Source organism: Falco biarmicus, chromosome 6, assembly GCF_023638135.1.
Source record: "Falco biarmicus isolate bFalBia1 chromosome 6, bFalBia1.pri, whole genome shotgun sequence".
Classification (NCBI taxonomy): Eukaryota; Metazoa; Chordata; class Aves; order Falconiformes; family Falconidae; genus Falco; species Falco biarmicus.
The window spans coordinates 40331746-40355883 of NC_079293.1; positions in this window are offsets into that span (position 1 = coordinate 40331746).

Sequence of the window (24138 nt, forward strand, 5' to 3'; positions counted from 1 at the left end):
GTCTGTCACCTGAAACAGTGCAGAGAGCGCAGCTGGGCCACAGGAGCAAGCGGCAGCAGCAGATGGGAGCAGCCCAGTGCAGGTGCCGTCACACCAGCCCAGCCCCGGCTGCCACCAGCACAGCTCCCGGCCTCTCTCCTCCCAACAAAGATGTTACTAGCATCGCCGTGGGTGGACTAAGAGAAGCAGGCAAATTGCAGCAGAGTCAACCAAGGGGAATTTTGCTGTTCAAAATACACTGAGAGGATATCTGCAATGCAGCTCTAGCAGGCCAATGTATTTAATGAAGCAGCAGCACAGCTGTTTCCATGTCATTTGCGCTTTCTGTTAGCAAAGCTTTTCCCCCCTTTTAGCTTGGTTTTTTTTTTCATTTTAATCCCTCCAGAGGTCTCATGGGGGAGAGGAGACCCTGGCACTCGCAGCTAGCAGGGGCTCATCAGCTGGCTGCTGCCAGGCAACATTGTGCTGTGGGCTGCTGCCCTGCCTTCTGCAGCAAGGGAAGGGCTCACCATGGCCACAGGCTGGAAGCAGCATCCGGACTTGAGCAGCCCAAGCCTGAAGGATATATTTGGCAGCCACCCCCCCAGCTGCCCTCCTGTACGAACAGGGGCAGCCAGAGCCTGCTCAGCAATGTGCCGGGCAGCTCAGCAGCCGAACTGATGGTCCTGCCACCCTGACAGAGCGGGCCCAGCCGTGCAAATGTGGGAAGCGCCTTTCCCACATCCTGCCAGTCTTCCAGAGCTAGCTCCGCAAGGCTGGCCCATCGTGGCACCTGTCATCTGACATTAAAGCTGGGGGCATTTGAGTGATGGGGTGAAATCGAAGCTGCAACCTGAGCGGGGCTGAGCCATCCTCCTCGGGTGCTTTTGAACGGTGCCTCCTCTGCATGGGACAGCCTGGGCTGTAGGGAGCAGAACATTGCTTTTCCATGTGTGCATGCATCCTGCCTCCGCAGACCTGATGGCTGGAAAACACCAGCCTCATGGCCACCGCCAGCAGATTTCAGCTCTGGCTGCTTTCATGCTCCATTAAGAGAGTATCAGGTCCAATTTAATGTCAGCCAGCTCGCACATCCCCAGCTTTCCAACTTCTTTCTTCCTCTTTTCCTTCATCCATTTATACAGTGAGATACAGATCTAGATGTATATTTTAAAAGCCCACTGATTTAGATGAGTGCAGACATAAAATCGATTCCTGAGCCTATGGTCTAACCACACCTTTGTATGGCTTATAATGGAAAAGTCAGTAGTAAAATTAAAAGTGTTGTTAACTTCCAAACGGCTCTTTCTGTTGTTTTATGTTTGGCATAACTGACCAAATGGGACATGTTCACTTTTAATGGTGGTTTTATTTATTTTTCCTACAGTATTTCTTTAGTACTTTTTCCTTTTATATGACATATTAATACATAATTCAGTGGTTTTATGTCTCCCTGCACAGTCTGCATGATTTCTTGTGCTATTGAACAGTACTATTTATGACCAAATGGCCAAAATGTCTTTTTTTATTAATCTTTTCTGGTCATGGGTTTGCTTCTTTGTTCTTTTGTTTTCTTGCCATTTTCTGAGCCTGCCAGAGTGCTCAACTCCCTGGTTTCCCTGTCTGGAAGAGCTCACCCTAAAGGGTCAGAATTTGCATGTTTACCAAGAAAAGTCAGTCATCCAACAGACGTTGAAAATACAGCAGAGGCATCAATGTTAGCAGAACTGTTATCAGTAAAGGTCCTCTTGCGTTGCTGTGACACATGGTGGGACACACATGAACATGTGAGCCAGATGCCCTCTTTAACTGTAAGATCAACAGCTCCATGGCCCACCCCCAAGCCAGCCACCCCCAGGCACCAGCCCCCCTCAGTCTTGTTGTGTCACCTTGCTGGGGCACTGAAACCAATGCAGCACCGTGGGGTGCAAGCCTAGCATGGCAGGCAGGTGGCCAGACTGCATGCAGTAGCCTCAGTGCAAAGCAACCAAGCACCACCTCCTTTGTAAACATTTGTTTCAAGCATGTCCCACTTGGTTATCAGCATCTAGTGTGCACTTTTTAACTGAGTAATTACTTTATCCATAGGTTAAGCACTCGCTGAATCCATTTGTTATATCACCACAGAGTCAGTACATGGTGTATATCCTTAAATGCCATTTCTGGGATATTTTCCATCTGTACATCCTCCTCAGGCAATAGCAGAGGACACAGAGACCTTCATTAGCCCTTTGATGGACTACAGACATCCTGCTTGTTAGTCTATTATCTAACTGCTTATCAGTCACATTCTCAAGCTCTCATTATTTTACTTTCACACTGCTGTAATTAGCCTCTGCATTTTTCAGGCACTCATAGCCTTGCTTCAGCCTACACACACAGATTGTGCAGAAAGAAGGTTCAAATACTGATGCCATGAATGCAGACCTTTTAAAGGTGACCTCTAAAGGGCTGCTGATAAAAGAAGCTGGGAAGTTTCTTTTGTGCTTGTTTTCATTTCCTCTGGGTATAGGCTGCTTGTCCTCCAAGCCCTCTGAACACTGCTAGGGAACAAATCCTTCTCACCTACCTGGTGCAAATAATTTAATTGATATAAGGTAGCTGGTCACAGAAGGTGAGCAGGATTCAGCTGGACTGAGGTAAAGAGGATGCTTTCTTCCTTGTTCTTTGCAGATATCTTTTCTCTCTTTTTTTCCCATGTATTTAAGGGATGGACTCAAATGTTCTTCCGAACACACCTTCCAACCTTCCAACAAGGGAAATTATTTGGAAACAGTAAGGAGAAACCTATCCACTGCTTTGCCTGAGGTCTAAGGGACCTTCTCATAACCAAGCTTTTGTGATAATAAGATATGATGCTAGACAGTCCACTGCACCTTGAAAGGCCTGCAATGGTAACAGCAAATGTAAACATATGAGTAGGACAGTAATTATTGTCAATGCAGGAGGAGCTGCTGCCTTGCGATCTAACTCGCAATCTGTCCACCTGCCCTGCGATCTGTCCACCAGCAATCCCTCTCAGTTTTCTTGTGGAACAATGGAAAAACTAATAAGTAAAATATGCTGCTGCTAAGGAACAGACTCATCATAAGCACCACGAACACACAGTAAACAAGAAACCCAGCACATCAAGAGCAGCCATTTCTTCACAGGTATTGCTCCTCTAAGGAGCCTGGATTCTTCTGAGTTCTTAGTGGTCCATTCCTGGTGTCTCGTGCCTTTCTTTTGGCTCTGCTGTCTCCTTTTGAAATAATTTCTGAGTTTTCCCAGAATCTCACCAGATCTCACCAGTTCCCAGGGATCAGTTCTCAATGTAGTCTTCCTCTCTCAGTCCAAACCACCTTCATCTTTCAGTGCATTGCACCTCCTGTTCTCCCCACACTGGAACTCACCCCAGTTTACACAATTCCATGAGCTGATATTTCAAGTAATTATGTCCTTGTAAAATTAAAGCAACCTCTTGCTCATTTCATCAGCTATGTTTCACCTTACTCAGCAATAAGCATCTGCCAGAACAGAGAACAAGGTGTGGAATATAGATAAAACCATGAGATTAATTCAGTTTTACCTCTCTGTCTTTTGAGAAAACAGATCATGTTTATTATGTCATTTATATAATGCATCCTCCCTACCATACTCGCCACTATCTTTCTATTGTTAATACTATCAAAGGTAGTGGCTTATGCTTGGGCATTCCAGCTCCATGTTGCTCAACTTTTAAATGCTTTTATGAAAGCCACTTACATAGCGATAATTGTGGTCTGCCAGGGAGGTCTCCATTAAAAAATACCATTTCCAGGGATTTCATCACTCTGCCATAAAAATTTGCCCCAGGCTGAAGACAGCTAAAAGGTACTCCTTCCCCCCCCCCCCCCCCCCCCCCCAATACTATGCAGAAGCAGAGTATTGGCCTCAGTTTACCACCCTTTCACCTTCAGCATGCTGACAGAGATCATTAAAAGCGGAGCAGGCAGCAAAACCTGCAGCAGGGTGCCCACTACCACCCAGTCTAAGATCATGCTTTTAGTGTCCCATAACTATGCCCAATTTTACTGTTGAGTTTTAGGACTTTGGAGGTGAGTTCCTGTGTCTTAGAAATTGAAAAGCCATGTGAAATTTTTTGCAAAGGTGATTTCATCTGTTGTCACAAATGACATTAAAAGAAACCAGTATTGTTTTGCTAGTAATGACAATGGTCCCCTCCTCTTGCGTCCCTCCTCCACAAGATGTGGAACTACTCCACTGACTGAGAGGCCTTAGCAGCACTCTGCTTTGCTGCATGGATCGGTTGGCTTGACAGAGAGAGAAAAGTATCACCCAGGAATAAGAGAGGTGCCTTTTGCTATTACCATGAAAATCCACACACATTTGGCCAATTTATAAACCACAGGTGGTCACTAACTGTGTGTTCCTCATTTTCTGGATGCCTGACTTGAAACCCTGGGGGCTGATTTGCAAAGTGCTGAGTGCTGGAAGCTGTAATTGAAGTCTCTGGGAGCTGTGCTTTGAACATATATTGAGCTATAAAAACACTAAGTACTCAGAAACATCAAACTGGAGCCCCAAAATCAGTGGGTCCTTTGACCTTAATCTCCCTGTGACTCAGCTCTCCATCTGTAAAATGGGAACACTGTCACCCCCTTGTCTCACAGGGGTGCTGTGAATTCAAATCCACCTGTGTCTGTAAAGTACTCCAATGCTCTGCTGAGAGCGCAGCTGAAACACCCAAGAACAAATCAATAATTTTGCGTTCAGTACAGTTTGGATGGTGTGAGGTAAATAAGGCCTGGGCCACGCTTTGAATGATATGGCCAGATGTCTCTGAGCATCATGCAGCAGGAGAAAAAAAAATAAATATATAAGTTCATGTAATTAAAGACTGTCTTGTAATGTGTTTACACAGGGGACCAGAGTTGCGGTTATGTGGGCAACTTTAGCTCTGGCATTTCCAGAGCAAGAAAAATAACATTGCTACTGAGGGATGGTGTACAGTGAATTGCTGACACTCAACACTGTGCAGGAGGTAGGTGAAAAGTGCAATGATAAATATATCTCACAAACCGTGTAAGTTAAAGATCATTATTCAGATGGCAAAGCAGAGCTAGGACACGCTGGAATGAAGGATGCCTGCAGAGCCTTTACTCACTGCCTCCGCATTAGGATACCACTCTTAATTACATAATCGTGTATTTTGCCTTGGGAATCCTTGCCTCAGCACAGACCACATTTCTTCAATATTTTGTTTGTATTCCTCTTTGTACTCGCCTAGCTCTTACTCTGCTGCACATTATTCAGGCCCTGCTATGAAGACAGAACTATTAACTTCTGCGCGAGTTCCTTATGGCTCTGGCACTAATTCACAGTTAATTTACTTCCACGGTACATAGAAGCAAGTCACGGGGATATTAAGCCAAAAGGAACCGCTAATTTGGGACTCTATTTGATTTTTCAGAGGGGGTGGAAGGGTTTGCCAATCAATGCAGTGGCTATTTGCTGGTAGCAGACAAATCCTGAAACTCAAGGACCTGAGATGCTATTCAAGGTACTCTGGAGCAGGGAGGGAGGCATTTGCTGCCATCAAAACAGATAACTCTGTATTTACTGACACAACACGTGACCTTCTTGCTTGTTTCTGCTCTAATCTGTCCAGCCTTTCCCTCACAGACCCCCTCTCTAAGGTGCTTCCCTCCTCTGTTCCTCAGGCACTTAAACAGACAATTAATTCTTGCCTGGCAAGAATTGCCCAGCTCCATCCTCCGCGTATTCCTCAAAACGTGACTGATCCCACACACGTGGCCCCAGTTTCCTCTCCAGCAGCACTTCAGCTCCTTCTTTTGAGCTCCTCTCTCAGCCTCCCTCTCCCCTCCAGCTTTATTTCTCCTGTTCTTAGACATCTTTCTGTCACCTAAGAATGTTTACTGGTGTTTAATGTTTACATATTTACATAATTAAATATGTTGCACATTTTTAAAAAGTAAATAATTTAGCTAAATTTGTCAAATCATCAGAGAGAGAGATGGAGAAGATATCCCTCTAAAAAAACCATACGTGCTCCCACGCAAAATACTGTCTTTCAGTCCTGACTGGTGATGGTAGGACTCTGCAAAGAAAAGTCACCATAATGTAGCATGCACTTTTCCTTGAACCCTGCTAAATTTGCTTTTCCTGAGAATGATGAGCTTCACTCTGCAGCAAACACCCAGCAGAGAACATTTCAGCCCAAATCAAGGTTTGGGCAATAAAAATAAATATAAAAATAAAAAAAAAAAGAGAGAGAGAAAGAAAAAACCTTCTAACAAGGAGAGCTAGGCAGAGCTTGCTCACCAGTTATTTATGTGGTAGAACCTTTCAAGTCTCAACTGTGCTGTAAAAAGCAGATTTTGGAAGACACTTTTTTGGGGGTCATGTCATAGGCATGTTATCAGAAACATTGCATTGCACCTTATGAACAGATCCAGTTTCTTTACTGAGCTTTAGCACTTTACTACTGCACTGTGTGCCTGGAGCATCCTGAATATAATACATTAAAGGGTGAAAGAAGTTGTTGCCTTTTCCAGTAAGTGGCTGGGAAAAAGAAAAAAAGAAAAAAGTAGAAAAAAGGAAGATTAAAAAAAAAAAATGATGGGAGGGAAAAGAAAAATGAAACAGAGTTTCATCAGTAACTTTGAAGTAGCCAGCCAGCAGGATTTAAAGCCACTGGAGGGCAACACCAATGTTTCACCCATGCTAAACTGATCACATATGAAGCCTTTCTGAATGGATCTGTATGCTACAGATGCTGTAAGATACAGTCTGCCTTTCCTGTTGGCTTAATAAATAAATAAATAATTAAATGAACCCCTCATTTGTTAACGTGATTTTTTTTCCCCCAGAGGTCATTATGATCCAGCTTTTCTGACAGAGCACTACTACAACACTGGCAAAGTACTTGAGATTAATTGGCAGGGGGAGAAAGTCCAGGATGTTTTCTTTTCCACATGATGGGTAATAAGAGCAGCGTGAAACTCCAGGCTTAAACTTCTCACAAGTGCAAATAAAATTTCCTGTTCTGCTTTGGGTCCATAAGTCAGACATCATCTCATCTTTGTCTAAGTTTGTTTTTTAATTTCGTGTTTGATGTGGAAAAGATGACCTTCAGATCTCAAAGGGAAAACCCATCAAACTGCAGATCCCCAAGGCAGCCAGCCTTGCATGGCCTTTGCACATGGTCTTGGACCCAGCCCGTCTCCAGCCTCAGCCACAAACTGGCCATAAGCAAGTCTGTTTGGCACACCAAAGGGGTAGGAAATTCCACAGATGGGGTCAGGTCCTGACGCTTCCAACCACACCAGAAATAGTTCATATGATGTCTGTGTAAATACCAATCAATTACACCAGGTCAGAAGCTAGCAGCCAAACAGCTGGGCCAGATGTCCATTAAAGTCCAGCCCTGGATTTCCCCTACCCAAGTTCTGTGATCACCAGTCATGGCCATTTCTGGGGGAAGATTTGGGCTCCTGGTAGTGCCCTGGCTGCCAGTGCATCACCTGCAATGGCTGCTCACAAGCCATAAACATTTCAGGTGTTCAGAGGGGAAATACAGCTCAGAGAAAGGAGGCAAAGAGGGAACAGCTTCACCCTTCTGCATGATGTAACGTGACAAAAAGAAATCATAGAATCATTTAGGTTGGAAAGATCATAAAATCCAACCATTAACTTTGCCCTGCCAAGTCCACCACTAAGCCATGTCACTAAGGATCACATCTACATGCCTTTTAAACACCTCCAGGGATGGTGACTCAGTTGCTTCCCTGGGCAGCCTGTTCCAATGCTTCACCACCCTTTCAGTGAAATTCTTTTTCCTGACATCCAATCTAAACCTCCTCCATCGCAACTTGAGGCCATTTCTTCTTGCCCTATTACTTGTAACCTGGGAGAAGAGACCAACACTCCCCTGCCTACAGTCTCCTTTCAGATAGTTGTAGACAGTGATAAGGTCTCCACTGAGCGTCCTTTTCTCTGGGCTAAACACCCCCAGCTCCCTCAGCCGCTCCCCATCAGACTTGTGCTCCAGACCCTTCCCCAGCTCCGTTGCCCGTCTCTGGACACGCTCCAGCACCTCAGTGTCTGCCTTGCAGTGAGGGGCCCAAACCTGAATACAGGATTCAAGGTGTAGCCTCACCAGTACCCAGTACAGGGGGACAATCACTCCCCTTGTCCTGCTGGCCACACTGTTTCAGATACCAGCCAGGACGCTGTTGGCCACCTTGGCCACCTGGGCACACTGCTGGCTCATGCTCAGCTGGCTGTCAACCAGCACCCCCAGGCCCTTTCCCACCAGACACTTTCCAGCCACTCTTCTCCCCAGCCTGTAGCGCTGCGTGGGGCTGGTGTGACCCAAATGCAGGACCTGGCATTTGTCCTTCTTGAACCTCATACAATTGGCCTTGGCCCATCAGCCCAGCCTGTCCAGACCCCCCTGCAGAGCCCTCCTGCCCTCAGGCAGGTCAACACTCCCCCCCAGCTTGGTGTTGTCTGCAAACTTACTGAGGGTGCGCTCGATCCCCTTGTCCAGATCACTGATACAGATATTAAACAGTACTGGGCCCTGGGGACCACCCCTTGTGACAGGCCCACCAGCCAGATGTAACTCCATTCACCACCACTCTTTGGGCTGGGCCTGTGCAGCCAGCTCTTTACCCAGCAAACAGTAGACCCGCCTAAGCCATGACAGCCAGTTTCTCCAGGACAATGCTGTGGGAAATGGTGTCAAAGGCTTTACTAAAGCCTAGGTAGACACCATCCACAGCCTTTCCCTCATCCACTAAGTGGGTCACCTTGCCATAGAAGATCAGGTTAGTCAAGCAGGACCTGCCTTTCATGAACCCATGCTGACTGGGCCTGATCACCTGGCTGTCCTGCATGTGTTGCATGATGGCACTCAAGATGATCTGCTGCATAGTTAACCTCACAATGGATCAGTAAATCAAATGTTCTGTCTTTCTGCTATCTCCTTGGTTTTTGCTTTTGTTGACTAGTTACCCCCATTATTGCTGCTTGCACATTCCTATGGTTCAAAGCAAGTGATGTCTTATCAGCCTTCTGCTACTTATTCATGTCCCACAGCTCTGGGGCTTGATAGATAAGGACAGGAAGGGAAGGAGCCTAAAGACAAGTACAATGCAAAATGGGTAGGTGTTTTCAGTAATCAGTCCCTTGCCTTGCAGAAAACGTTCACTCCTTTACCCTCCAACCCCATATCAAAATTTAACCTTGGAAATAAAGATTTCACAGAAGGAAAAGCACTTAAATAGCCAACTGTTTTGATGCTTCACTTCTCTAGAAAGGAGCTGTTGTTTTTGATATACTTATTATACCACATCTGTCTTCTAAATCACAGAGCAATATTAACATCTAGCTTTTGCCATAAATTATGAACATCTAAGTAATTTTCCTGAATTTTACAAGTGAAAATGTCACCATCTCTTGATATCTGTCTCTAGTAGAGATGTATGCATTTTGGTGGTTTTTTTCCTCCAGAAAAAGAAAAAAGAAAGAGCAAGCACTCAGAACCACTGGAACAAAGATGAGCTGCTATTAACATTACTTTCAGACTAAGCAGAAGTTTGTGATATTAGATGCCATTCCCCTTACCCCATCCCCCACTCACATGGTGTAGAGGTGATATTTGTCTTGAAAAAAAAAAAAGAAAAAAAAAAAGAAAAAAAAAAAAAGGAGGGGGGGGAAGAAAACACCGCATCTTTGAGACAAATTTTACAGCACTCTGAATGATATGTGCTCTTTTTATGTTTATGAAACTACCATCTAGCGAAAAATAGCAGCCTAATGTTTTGACATGAAGGTCATTTGAAAGTTTTACTGCCTGCAAGCCCGATCCATTTTGTTGACAAAAGGCTCTCTCAGGGCTCTTTAAGGTGCCCCAGCCTGCTCGACTTTCTTTCTGTCTAGCATTTCTATTTCCACTCCTCACCCCCTCCCACCAGACTAATTACTAGCTCATTAAGGCTGTCCTAATGAATTATGTTACAGCATTAAGAAAGGGCTTGGAATAAATGCTCATTTAGGTACAGGAGGAGGGACAGAGAGATTACAACTTTTGTCAACCTTGCCAGTTGATGCTAACTTGATCTGACCATGCTCAACACCCAGACCTCCTGCCTCCCCCACCAAAAATCATAAATATTTCAGCCGAAATGAATTTTAGATTGATATAAACATGCTCTTGGGAGGAATTGGCTTCCTAATGCCACAGAAAGAGGAATGCTTGGGAAGGTTATACAATGTGCACATCTGAGCCTGTGATCTGTGATCTGTGCTGCCTGTGCCTGCGAAGGGCTGAGGAGTAACTAGGGATGTTCTCTTGTTCAGTGCAGTCAGACAGCAAGGCAAACGGATGCAGCACTGGCCAGCATTTATTAATTAAAAGCACTTCTGTCATATTTTGGACGACTTACGAAGCTAGGCTGAACAGGCTCTGTTTAACATCGTTCCACAGGGCACAGAGATATTGTTCCCGTTTCTCAAACAGAAGAGCAGCATTTGTTCCACAAAGAATTCTATGACCCAACCAAACCCAGAAGCTGTGGAGGGGAGTGAGGCTATCCAGTTCACAGGTCAGGGCTGGACTCTTAACATGCTGCTTTCTCAGCCAGAGCTTTATCAAAGAGCCCTTGCCAGCATCTGCACTCAGCTTGGGCACTTGAAGAACTGAAGTGTTGTCTCATTTTTTAAAGGCAAACCTTGTATTTTATTAATATCTTGAAATTCTTCTGTTAAGCAGCTACATATTGGTACTTGGGCTTTGGCTCTGGCCCTCCAGAGGGATTTTATGGTCTGCAACACCCCTCACGCATGTTTGCTTTTCTCCTCATCGGGTCTTTCGTTATAAGCAGGTGTAACTGACTGCAGAAGAAATGCAAGGACAACAGTGCCAAAAGTCTTTCCCTGAGACAGTGATGGGAAAAAAAAAAAAAAAAAAGAAAAAAGTGGTGCTTAAAATAGGCCTGAATTTCCTCAAAATACACTACCAAGACTAATTTTCACTACATGCCTGTGAGGTTTTCAATTATGGTCAAGGTAGCAAATTGCACATACTTTAAAATCAGGTCTCTAACTGATAAACGTATGCTAAATACACAAATTAACATAAAAGAGCTGAACAGGAGACAGATAAGAATTTATTCTATTCTCCTGGAATAATCTATTTTTCGAGAGCTCTAATTACTTTCAGATTTTGATGAAGAATCATTAAAAGCAGATCAGTTAATACAGTGGCCTCCGTATTACTGTGCTCTTGTATTACCTTTTTTTCCAAATGTTTCTTCAGAAGAAGTCACAGACAGCAGAAAATGCTCATTTTAAGGGAAATCTTTTAGCTGTGCCATACCGCATTTTTAATGGCTTCATTAGCACCAAGGAAGAGTAAATATACATGCAAGCCTATGTGCTGACATTTCCATGCAGACCTCAAAACCTTTTTAGCGGCACAGATAATAATTTAAGCTGTCCATTGAAATAAGAGGCTACACCAATCCAGAGCTTTTGTACTTTAACACCTGTCAATAGCTAGCTGCGCTGTAGTAAAAATTAAACAGGCTTTAGGCAGCTTGCACACCCAAGAGCAGTCACTTTCTGGTTGGAACTGGATTGCAACACCTGTTTTGTTTTGTTTTTTTTAAACACCCACCCACCAGGATTTAGGAGATGCTACCTTTACTTTATGCCCATTCATCATCTTCTAGTCATAAAAATTAATAGTAATTGCATGCAAACTTGTGCGCACAGCTCCCTGCGCTACATAGACACAAGTATATATGTTGTATAAACAGACAGAAAATATTAGAAAGGCATTTTCCACACTAAGAGTCAACCTAGCAGCCAAGCAGTAGATTATTCTTATCACTCTCTTGCAGTAAAGCAGGAGAGAGAAGGCAAGTGCACAGGAGGCAATTTCTGCCAGAGCAGCAGATCACAGAGCTGTTGCAGGACAAACAAAAAATAAAGTAGATTTGCCTTTCCTCAACACATCCCTCCCTCATCCCAAGTTTCTTGACTTTTTTTTTTTTTAATTTGTAATTGGCTCTTTTTGGTCGGGTTTTTTTTTTCCTTTCTTTTCCTTTAAAAAGACAAAGAAGCAGCTGATAGGGAAGGGGAGGGTCGGTGGGGGCAAAAGCCCTCCCCTCTCTCCTTTAGGGGGTAGGTACAAGCATGCCAGCAGCAGTGGCAGAGGCCATCCAGCCCCTGGCAGCAAGGCAGGTGGGTGAATTGGGTGGTCACTGTATCAGTTGGGGCCATCAGCAGGTCCCGCTGCCTATCAGTGCTGTGCCTGGCAGCTGGCGAGAGATACATTTAGATAAAGCAGCCAGCAATCGTTGATAACAAGTCCCTCAAATGTCAGGCAGCACAAAGGGCAGCATTGATTGCTGCTGTACAGCCCGCCTTTCCTTTTCTTTGGTGCTCTATTTTTCCCCCTCTTTTTAATATAGCAAAGACTCTGGCTGGGATAATCTGCCTGCAGAAAAGGCCATTGTGCTGCTACATGCATTGTGTTATTCACTAAATAGAATTTATCAATGTTTCTCTGATTCCCTTTCCTTTCTCCTCCTCTTCCCCTCCTCCCCCCAGCTGCTACCCAGCCTCTTCTTCACAGAGGTGGGCCTGATCCAGCAAAGGACTTACAGCGAGTCCTAGATCAGACATATGGACTCTTTGAAATCTACGGTATAGATTTCCTCCTCTCTCCCACAGCTTTGGATGGGTGCCCGAAGCTAACACTCATCTCAGCTTTCATTTATTTCTGACATGGAACAGACATAGCTGACATTTTGGGGCCATTTCATCCCAAAAGTTGAACCGATCTGAAGATGCAAAGTATTTTGTGTCTCAGGCATGCAAGATGTTCTCTCATTTGAGCTACCCATCTAGCCCTGGCAACTTAGAAAGCTCAAAGCCAACTCCCTTCGATACACAACCACATTCAGCAGAGGCTGCTGCCTTGGCCAGGGACAACGCACCTTCTGCCCTGAGGCAGCACCAGGACTTTGTGATGAGAAGCAGCGTAAAATGCACAATGCAAAGAGATAAACTGAAGGTGCATTTGACATTAGAGGGCTCCTGTGCTCTAATTGCTGATGCCTCTAGTTGTTTTCCTTGATTTTTCATCCTCAGCTTCTCTTTTGAGAAAACAGGAATAACATGTTGCCCACTTCCACGTCCCAGCACTGGGCTGCAGCAGCCATCCAGTTGGTGTTTGCAAAGCAGTAGAGGTTACCAGCAGGCTCCCAGAGGGTAAAGCAGTCACACATTTCCAGTCCATTGTCCAAGATTGTGCCTCACCACAGCTCCCTTCTTCCCCAAGCCTGACAGAGAAAGCGAATCCAGTCTGCCACCTGAGAAGGAGCCTCAGCACTCAGGCGTGCATGCTGCATTCACATCAACATGCTTCCCTTCTCACTGTCTTTTCAACTGATGTGAATTTAAAGCCAAATCTTTGCTTCAATAATGAACAGACTGTTCCCAGCCATAAAAAAAAAAATTACAATCCCTGACACTTTATAATCATCATTTTAATTATTATAATTTTAGAACTCATACTTCAGCAGTAATAGGGCTCAAACAAAAACTGTGGTGTCCCCAGAGAGATAAATGACAATGGGTTTTGTCTCATATGCTTGCTATAATTACGACTATCTGATCTGATGCAGTTTTATACTTTTCCATTTTCAGCATTGATGGTTTGAATGCAAACCTCTCTGAGGGTCCTTTTGAGGCCTGGAGAATTGTATCTGGCTCCTTGCACAGAAGCTCTTGCATAAGGACAAGGAGTTTGAAAACATCCACCTCAAGCGGCCACGGCCATGAACGGCATCCCTGGGCAGCTGCTGCTCTGCAGGGAGAGCAGGATGCTCTCAAGGAAGGTGCTCAGCACTAACAACTGTATCAGCTCCTGAAAGCAAAGTGTGCAGGATGAGTCCTTGAGGGGACAGATGACATGGGCAGGACCATGAAATGGTGGATCTATCCCTTCCTTGCAGCAGGGAATAACATCTTGTTCCCTATTTACCAGGGTAAGGCAACATGATGTCCGTCCTCTGTCAAATCAAAGGTCTGCCTTGCCAGTCTCTAAAAACGGCAGGAGCAGCTGCCTGGGGATGAGTGTAGGTATCACCACCTGGTTGAAAGTGCAAGGGCAGGCAGAGTTGCACTTCTGTGCTATATCCTCCTGGTGTCTGTCTGGAGATTGCACTTTCTGCTCTGGAGCTGCTTAGCAGTTCCTGATGGATTTTTCTACCCTGAGTTCGTCCTACCCTTTTTGAAGCCAGTTTTGCAGTACAAGTAAAGTTAAGTGTTCCTTTTCTAAAAAATAAATACTATTTTGATATAAGAAAGGAAAGTTGGCAGGGAAAAAGATAAAAAAAAAAGAAAAGGATTTTCTCCGTGGAAATGGAGGTTGGCAGTTCCTGTAGCATAATGATCTTTCATAGTTTTTCCTTCAAATCTGGAAGTGAAGGGGACAGGAGACAGAGTTTGTCTTTTCAGCTGCAGCTTCTTTGATCAGCATCATTCACTCTGGAGAATGGAATATTGAATTCCTTTTGCAGTCAGGCTGTGCTTAAGCGTTTTTGAGTCTGGCTGCAGTTTGTGGACTTTGTGAAACCTGAGTATCCCTCCCACCTCCCCTCCGCCTTTCTTCCCTGACATAGGGATTTTCAAAGGGCATCATACTGGTTGACCTGAGAAACGGGATGTTCTAAAATGTCCCAGGCCATTGATCACATACACGTGGCTATGCCAAGAAACTGAGCAGAGGTACCGCAATTCTTAAACTGGAGGGCTGGGTTCTCACCCCAGGCTCATGGGTAGAAGATGCAGGAGAGGGAAGTCATAGCCATGTATGGCCCAGGCATAAATTCAGGAGCAATCTCTGTTGCTAAAGTGAAAGGACCTGAAGCAAAAAATCTATCAAACTCTTACAATGCAATTTTTGGCAAGGGACAGTATTTTCAATTATCCTGAATGTCTGTTAATGCTGATATAACCAAGTCTTCCAGTTTTTCCCATCGCAAACCACAAATTTCAGGAGTGTGTAAAACTCTACCATGCAAATGCATAGCCTGCAGTGAAACTTGGCGGATAAAGCTTCAGCCAGCTAAAGGTTTTAGAATAATCTTTGTTTAAAACAAAGTTAATTAAATTGAGTTTAAGCAGAGTTTCAACAGTTTTTAAGTTACAGAATAGTGCCAGGACTTAACTGCACCTTTTATCCAAAGATCTTTAAGTACTGAGGCATCGTGGAAACCACAGAGTGCCACTGGGAGGTTCGTTCCCTCTTACACTTGCCCCAGAGCAGGAACATGAAGGACCTGGCCTGGGTGTCCCTCGAACAGACTGCCCACAGCTCTCTGCATGGCTCTCTAATATCCAGCTGTTTCAGCAGCCACCATGAACAGCTGGGAGTGCAGAATCAGCTCCATGGGGTCCTAATGACTAGCCCCTCTCCTGCCACCCCAGCCCAACTCAAAGCACCCCATCCATCAAAAAGAGTTGCTGCATATTCACTGCATGCTGATCCCCTGCTCTGTGCAGCTCTATTTTGCCCAGGTGGAACAGAGCACATGATAAATCAGGGACAGGGAGTTTAAATGCTTCAGTTAAATTGCACAGTAAATTAAAGAAAAAAAAATCAGGAATATAGTGCTGTTGTGAGTCAACTTTTGTACTAGGGAGGGAGATAACCGCTCCAGAGGCTCTCATTTTAAAATGTGCCTGTTCCCCAAGCTGAAAGTCTAATCAATTCATCCATACTGTGGACTAATTACTTTTGCTATTTTGTATTTCAGTGAGGATAGGGAGGTAACAAAATATATTTGGTGTGCTCAAGAGTGGCTACTCTACTACATACAACATAGAAAAATGACTATATTTTATCAAGGCATGAAATTGCTTTAAGAAATGGAAATAAGAAAAAATAATTTAGTGACAAGAGTGAAAAAATACTGCCATGACAAGATACTTTCCAATAGTACTTAGCACCAAGTTTTTTAAGGACAGATCAATCTCCCCATTTTATAGCCAAGAAACATTAACATTGAAAACTTGAAGTGATTTTGGCTTCTCCTAATTCAGAGACTTAACAAGTGCAAATTTCAGTTCAAGCTGACCCTGGCTCCATCTCCTTGCATACACCCAGCCCTTGCTGGTTATCTGACAGTGAGACAAATAGTCTATTGGACCTTTTGCTCTGTATGCAAGACTGCAGCCTCGAGAAAACCGCAAGCACGAAGCAGAGTTTTGAATATCTATGTTCGCTTATCAAACAAAGAGAAGATAAACACAACACAGAAATTCTGCTTCTCAGGCAAGATACCCGTGGCCTCCCCGATAGCACGGGACTCCTCTGAAACCTTGCTGGGGCTGCAAGCCTTTTGCACACACACCCACCCAATAAGAGCCACAAAAGCACCACTCAGCAAATATTGGATTATCTTGATTTTGTGTGACTCCTTGTTCATATGCTTTACCAATGATTCAGTTTCCCTCACTGACAAAGGCTGAAACAGGCCATTGTGCCCGAGTTTCTTTCACAACACAAGCCTGAGCAAATTTAGGTAGGGCAACCCTTTGAGAGCAGTCATTTTGTCCCTTTAGGAAAACTATCTGCTCGCATTTGATAGGCACGAACAGCAGTACCTCCACCAGGATCCGTCCTGTGAGGAGCTCAAACTACTTCAGAGCTATACAAATACTTTAGCCCTATGTAATTACAATAGGGGAAATTCTTAGAAAAGTCTTTTTACATGGATTAAACCAGGGCAGGCCCTATTCCTCTGTGTATGTGTGGAGATCTGGGAGTGCTGATGCTGGCTTGCACGGTGGTGCACTGGTTTGTTGACTGGGACCGCCAGGCATTACTGTAATACCAGTAACACAAGTAAACTCTGTCCCAAAGATGCTGGTATGACTTAAGAACTTTGGCTCAGTCCTCTCTGACACCTTTTGCAGGTATCTCAAAATTCCCATTGTATTTACTAATTAGTTGCATTTTAACCTGTGCCCTTTTTGACCATTTTCAAACATTATCAGACAGCATGGAGGAAGGCCTGCTGAAAAGCATGGTCCTGACAACATGGTATGAACAGGACTCGAAACTACTGAGCTACTGGCAGGAGGGTGGGAAGTTGTTGAAGACACCAGTCCCAAAGGCCCCATTGATAACACGCAGCAACGACTAGAGGAGATCATGACATTTTCTTGAGTCCCTGTGAAGTCCTGCTACCAAATCCTGCCAAACAGCACCAGCAATGGGAATGGTACAACCCTGAAATATGGCCACAGTCAGTGCCAATAGCAGATCTCCAGGGGTGGTGGTGTTACTTTCCCCAAATCCATTTGCCACTCACTCCTGCTGTAGGGTGCTCCCACCCAAGACCTCCAGCGTGAGGAAGTGCCCAACCACTTCTGCCTCCCATTGCTCTTGCTCCAGTAAAACATTTTTAGGCATTTCTTACCCTCAGGTGTGAATTTCACCTTTTTGCCTTGTGCCATCCAGGGCTGGGCAGGAGTAACAGAGGGGACACCAAGGGGTGAGTGGAGCTGTGTGTGGTTTAGTTGAAGCCCTACAAAAGCAGTCCTAGGACAGATCCCAATCACAGATCACCTTACACAAAACAAACCCTGAACTCATCCAGCACAGCTCCTGCAGCTCAAAGACATGAGCTGCAGAACTTCCTTCTATTTGTGGATATTTGAAAGACATCCATAAGCTCTGAAACTGTTTTCAGACTCAAAATGTAATAACAGGTTGAAAATGCCAATACAAAAGGACAGGAAGGTACTCAGAAGCATCTCATTTTGTCTTTGAGCACATACCATATGGGGCTATAGAGAACGATCATGAGAAAGGAGGTAGTGAAGCAACCAAGAGTACAGTTCTGAAAAGCTGTATGAAAATATTATTTGCTGTCTAAAATTATGTTTGGTCTCAGAAGTAAAAACCTAGAGGAAATCCATACCTCTGTGGGTTATTAAACAGGACAATTAAGCAAGCAGAAATGTGGAATCATTGAAGACTTAACTGGTCAGTGGAAGTAGAGTGTGAGAAATTAGAAAGGAAGCAAATCCTTTTTTCCTCCCCCAGGAGAGCCAGGAAGGAAGAGGAAGTAGCAAAGGGAGGAAGCAAGGCAGCGAGCTGGCTCCCAAGGAGACCTGGAGTCGCTAGGAGCCTGAGATCAGACTGTATTCATTTGGATCCACATGCTTATACAGAATTTTTACTTGGATGGAGGAAATTAATGAATTTTTGCCCCTTTTTTCTAGTCCTTTATACTGCTCTGGTGCACAAGGTTTCTACAATTACAGTGTCTTTGCAATGACAGCTGGCTTGGGTTTTCTGTCACGTGTCTGCTCCCTCCCTCACCACCATTTGAGTAGCTGTCATCCTCTTCGTCACTGCAAGGGAACAAATGCCTTCCCAACCAAGCAGGGATCTGATGTTCTATTTCTGTCTCTCTCCTCTGCAGCACAAGCACTAGGTACCAGAAACAAGGCACTAAGATCAATTGTAACAAGTAAAAAAAAAAAACCCACAGAAAATAAGGATTCAGAAATAAAAATAAAAATAAAAAAGCAACCTAAAAAAACCTCAAAACAAACACACAGGCAGGTTTAACAATACACACACACAAAGACAAAGAATGATCCATTTTGACTGGCTTATAAGTTTGTAAAAATGCTAATGTTTGCAGAGAGACAATGTTTTCATAAATATATATTATAAATAAAAAGAAATTAATTTTTCATCTCTAATCAGGGTAGATCTAGAAAGCAGTCAGCATGCTTCTGTGTCTTACAGCCTTTTCTTGAATCTGATACCTAATCCGAGTCTCAAATGCAGAGCGGCAGAATGCCAATGATCCAGGTAAAAATGCAAAAAGCAGCAGCAACTCTTGCCTGTGGCATTGTAAAAGTCGAACCACTGTAGCAGATCCTACCACCCAATAAGCAGGAAGAAGGGGAGCTCTCACCTCCTAGATACAGGCTGCTTTAAAAGATTTGGCATCAAGGCTGCAGCTCGCAGGCAAGAATTCACTCTCAACCCCCCTCAAGCAACTGGATGAAGCCAAGCTTTGAATGTCAGGCCCCATCATTGTAGGCACAGCACAAATGCCCTGCAGTAACGCCACCACCAAGGCAGCACTCAGTTGTCAGAGCACCAGCAGCACAATTCCTAAGAAAACCAGCAAGTATGACAGCAGTTGAATATGAATCTGAAGACAAAGCAGAAATTGCAATTGATTGAGAACATGCAAGTCAAGACTGAGAAAAATAGCAGTGTATAGAAGGCTTCTTAGTGCTGTTGCAGTAATTCACTGTTGGATGCCATGAAAACGAAGGACTGCCCAAGCTCCAGCAGGCCTGGCAAGGCTGGGCTTTCAAACAGCAGATCAAAAGCAGCAGCATGCCTGGTACTGAACTCCGATCAGTCCTGCCCAGGCACCCTCCTCGATACAGACTTCTTGCACCCTTTAGGACAAGATTTCTCTTTACTAACTCTGGCTATATAAAGGGTAAGCACATGAGAATAAACAAGTCATCTAACAAAGAAAGAACAAATCACCTATGGATGACAAATTGCCCTCCCTGGTTCAGAAGTCCTTCTAAAAAGGGCTCAGTAGCCCTAAGGAGATACCCCTCTTTCAGTTATGGAGTGTGCCTACAGCTGTTTTAGGCCTGATGACTGTATTTTAGATGGCTAAAGTCATTTTAAAGGAATCCAAGCCTGATTATTGAGCCTATATTCTGACTGAGCCTTTTCACCAAAATCCAATTCACATACTGGTTTCCTTTATGAAACATCCAACAGAATGTAAGAAAAAACTATAATCTTATTACAAAATTAAATAGAGATTCGCCTTTCTTCTTTTTAGTGCTCTTTTGCACTGCTAAACTGGGAGATTGGGCTCCTGTGTTCTATGCTGGGTTTAGTGCTCTGTGTGGAGCAAACCAGCTCCACACATCAGACATCTAACATATGTTGTTTACATAACACTTTCAGCTGTGTTGCCACTCTCCCTGAACTCAACAGTTCCCAAAAATTTGGGATCTTGCAAATTGTTCTATCAGGATGAAGCATTTGGCAGTGGAGCGTGGTATCTGTTATAGAAACCCTGCTCCCTGACAAGGAACACCAAGTCCTGTTTGCCGGGTGTCACACGACAGGAGATCACTGCTTCATTTGCATCTTCCTATCAGCACACAATCTAAAAACACTCTCTCTCCTGGGCTTTTCAGAGTTACAGGAGGTGTCTGTGCTCAGAGTTTTCCTCTGTGCCTTTCTCCCTGTCATTCCAGAGGCTCAGTGGTTCTTCTGTGCTGTGGGTACCAGCAGGGTCCAGGATGTTCCTCTGACCTGGCCACTAACATGCATATAGACCATCACCTGAAGAGCATCACAATGTCCCAAAGGGTTTAACCACTCCTACTGTTTGAAGAGGAGGACAGCAGTTGTCCCTAAGCTCAAACTAAAGCTATCATTGGGTCATGCTATAGTCTGAGGCTGTGGTGACAGGAACTTTTTTTAGTGCATGCATGTGTGTGGTCATAGATTGGGCCAAGATGAATTGGGACATCAGGATCACTGCAATGAATAAAACCATAACTAATAATATTAGCAGGACCTTTCTAATTTCCTCTTTATTAATTCTAATGTATATTCCCAAGAAAGATGTCAGAGTGATGTAAAATAGTTTGGGTCTTATTTAAATCATATTCTTTTGGACTCATGTTCTGTTACCTTCTGTATCTAGAATATTTAATGAGAAAACCATGTACGCTGCTATCTCCAGCTTCTTGTCACCATCACAGCATACTCACAGGGTTACTCATGTCATTGTTATAAAGTTATTAAAACCACATGGTACACAGAGGCAGCCTACTTCTATTTCTGGTACCTGCTCAGCACTATGGGGAAAGCACCGTCCTTTCCTAAGTGGAGTCAGGCTCCCACAGAAACTATGCTGTTATCTTGGATTTGCCCTCTCCCAGCAGCAAGTCCCCAGTGGCCACTTGTGGGTGCCATAAAGGTGCATTTTCTGTCTTTGAAAGAGCCTGCTCCTGTAAAACAGGCCTTTCTTCTCAGGGCTGGAGCTCTGAAAGCAAGACAAAAGCTGGTGTCCTGGATGGATGAAGTCCAAAGAGGTGGAGAGAACTCTGCTGCCCCTGCCTGAACCACTCACATCCAGCACACGCTCCTCTGAAAAGTCCATCTAGAAAAGACTTTTACCCTGGCCAAAGCAAGAATGTTTCTTATCTGCAAAACCAGATTGAACTGCTAAAGCAACACTGTAAATAAGAGGAGAATGGGAAAAAAAGGGTAAAGACGCAAGATCCTCTCTACATTTCAAAACAAAACAGGACTCTTATTAACATTTAAATGAATAGACTACCTGGATTGTGAAATCCTTGTAGACGGTTGTACTCTGGACAGAAATGAATCTTGACCCTCATTACCCACAGCTGCCCTGCTTGTGACAGGGTGTTTGTGAAGCCAGAGAAGCAGATGCTGTTCAGACCAATGTCTCTTCTTTGGCTGCCTGCAGTCAGGAGAGACTAAACCTGGTGACCCAGGTGATTTTTGCTGGTTTTATTTTCCTTAATAAATAACATTAATATTAATATATTGGCAACAACAACATAAAAAAAAAAACAACCAACAAACAAACCTAGAGCAAGCCACTGGCACAGCAGTTAGCTGCACAGGTCAGCAACCTGCAGTGAGCAGTAATCTGCCTATTTTGTGTCTGAGGATTTAAGAAATACTCATCCCAGCCTGAATAGCAACCACATGCCTGCAGAGCTCCCACTGCCAAGGAGAGGGTTGTCACGTGCCTGGGGGCAGCCCTGCCAGCAGCAGCACAACTGAGGTCTCTGCTTAATGCCTGCATCCCAGCTCTGCTCCTCCTCACTGCAGTGCATCAACACCCAGACCGGCACTCCAGCCTGTCTCCAGCCTGGTGTGTGCACCAGCTGGGAGTAGAGCTTGGAAAGGAGGGAGGAAGACATGGCTCCTCCTGACTTACCAGAAAAACTGCACCAAGCAAGAGAGGCAGCGGGGACCAGTAACTTCAGGGTAAAGAAGGCAACAAGGCAGTCTTGGGAGAGGTAGGGTGTGGGAGGTGAGCTACAACCGTGGTTTCCCAAAGCTCTTGAAACTCTGGAGAGCTTCCTACTCCCTGATATTTCAACCTCCTTTCTCCAGAAGTCCCATTATTCCTCTGGAAGCTCTAGAAACCATCTGTTCAAATGGAAATTATTTCTAGCATGGGCTGCATTATACGGGTGATGAGCACAGAGATACCACAGTGGACTTCAAATCCTTGGACTGAGATCTCCAAGTCTTGAGCTGCCTCTTCATAGCACGAGCTGTTGACCCACAGAGACAGCTTCAGAGTCATTCTCTATTAAGGTAATGACGTGCAACATTCTTGCTGGTACCGTTCCCACACTTTCTTCTAATTCCCTGTCTAGGCCTGTTGAATGGATGCGGCTGTACTTCTGTGGCATTGCCAGCTCTTAGGGTTATATCATTAATCTAGTGCTGTAATCACAGCTGCAGCTGAGGACTCTCATAAGCGTCTTTCATGTTCATTGTTTCTTTTCTAGTAAGTTTTTAAGCTCTTGAGGAGAAGAGCTGAAAACATGAAATGAATACACATCAAACCATGAAGCACAGGGCAAAAAAAACCCTGCAAAAAGTCATGACTTCACAGCTCAGCGTGTATGCTGAGGGCACAGCTGAGGCTGGCAACGCTAGAGGCCTTGGTTGCTGTGATGTGAAATACATGCCCAAAATTAAGAAAAATTTGTGTGTGCCGGTGACCGCAGGTGAACTGCAATTAGTCACAGGCAATGACAACAAAACTTCTACTGAAAGAGCAGCATCAGAACTCACAGGTCGGAAAAAAAATTTAAAAAGAAGAAAAAAAAGGGAAAAAAAAGCAGCTGAGTGGTGATGAGAGAGAACATGCTTGCTCACCCAAACACAAGTCTGAGTCAAGCCGAACCTTGTTTCTGAAGAGGAGTTTCAGGTGTCTCTGCTAATCCTCCTGACCAGCATGAAGGCAGCCTCAGTCTGTATCTTTTAAGCATGCTTTGCTGAGCAGCTTGCCCATGAGGACTTACGTGGGGTCTCAGCTGCTATTAAAAAAAACGAAAAAAAATCCCTTAGCTTGTGTGTTATAGCACTTTCAACTGACACAGGCCAGCTCAAACAGTACAAATGAGCCATTTGCATAATCACACTTCAGAGTGGAAGGAAATGAGCATCACTGCAAAGCCACCAGCTCAGACTCCTTCCCTAACCCTCCAGTGAGACCAGAGAGAGAAGCCACTAAGGAAGAACTCAGCTCATTAACAATGGTGGTAGTAAGAGCCCCAGAAGTTTCAGTCTCAGCACATAAGCGAGCACAGCACTGACATGGATGCAGCCACCTGAGTGTAATTTCAGTGCATCCTCAATCTCTTGAGCTGTATTGACTTAATGTAAAGATATATTACCTCAACTTTACAGTAAAGGCACAACTTCAGCATTTATCCTCTGCTTTTCCACGACATTTACTTATTTTACACAGTGTAAATTCAGAGACTGGAACATAATCTTAACTCAAAATCATTCACTGAGATGCACCTATTGAACGCCAGTGGACAGAGCTTTTGTTCAAAACTCAAAGTCTCAAAATTTCCAGTAATTTTGTGGACAATTAGTGATCAAAAACTCCAATTTAATGAAAATTGATTTTAATTAAAAATAGGTATTCTTCCGAAACTTATCTACAAAGGCTTAGTGTCAGTGTGCCAGCAAACTCATATCTGAACTCCCGGCATCATATGCTGTACCTTTGAAGCTGAATAATACTGGTCTTAGATCACCACCTGAATGATCTTTTAGACAAAAAAAAAAAAAAAAAAAAAAAAAAAAAGTTACACAAAATGACAAAAAATTCATTTTAAGGACTCACTATCCAATAGAAGACAGCCTTCCACATTCACTCTCCTGTAAGAGGCAACAGCCAGAGGGTTTTATCCAACTTGAATCTGAAGGAATCATCTCTGCCTGGGTCTCATGGGATGCTTTCATGCAAGTTCTGATATTGCAAAGCCATT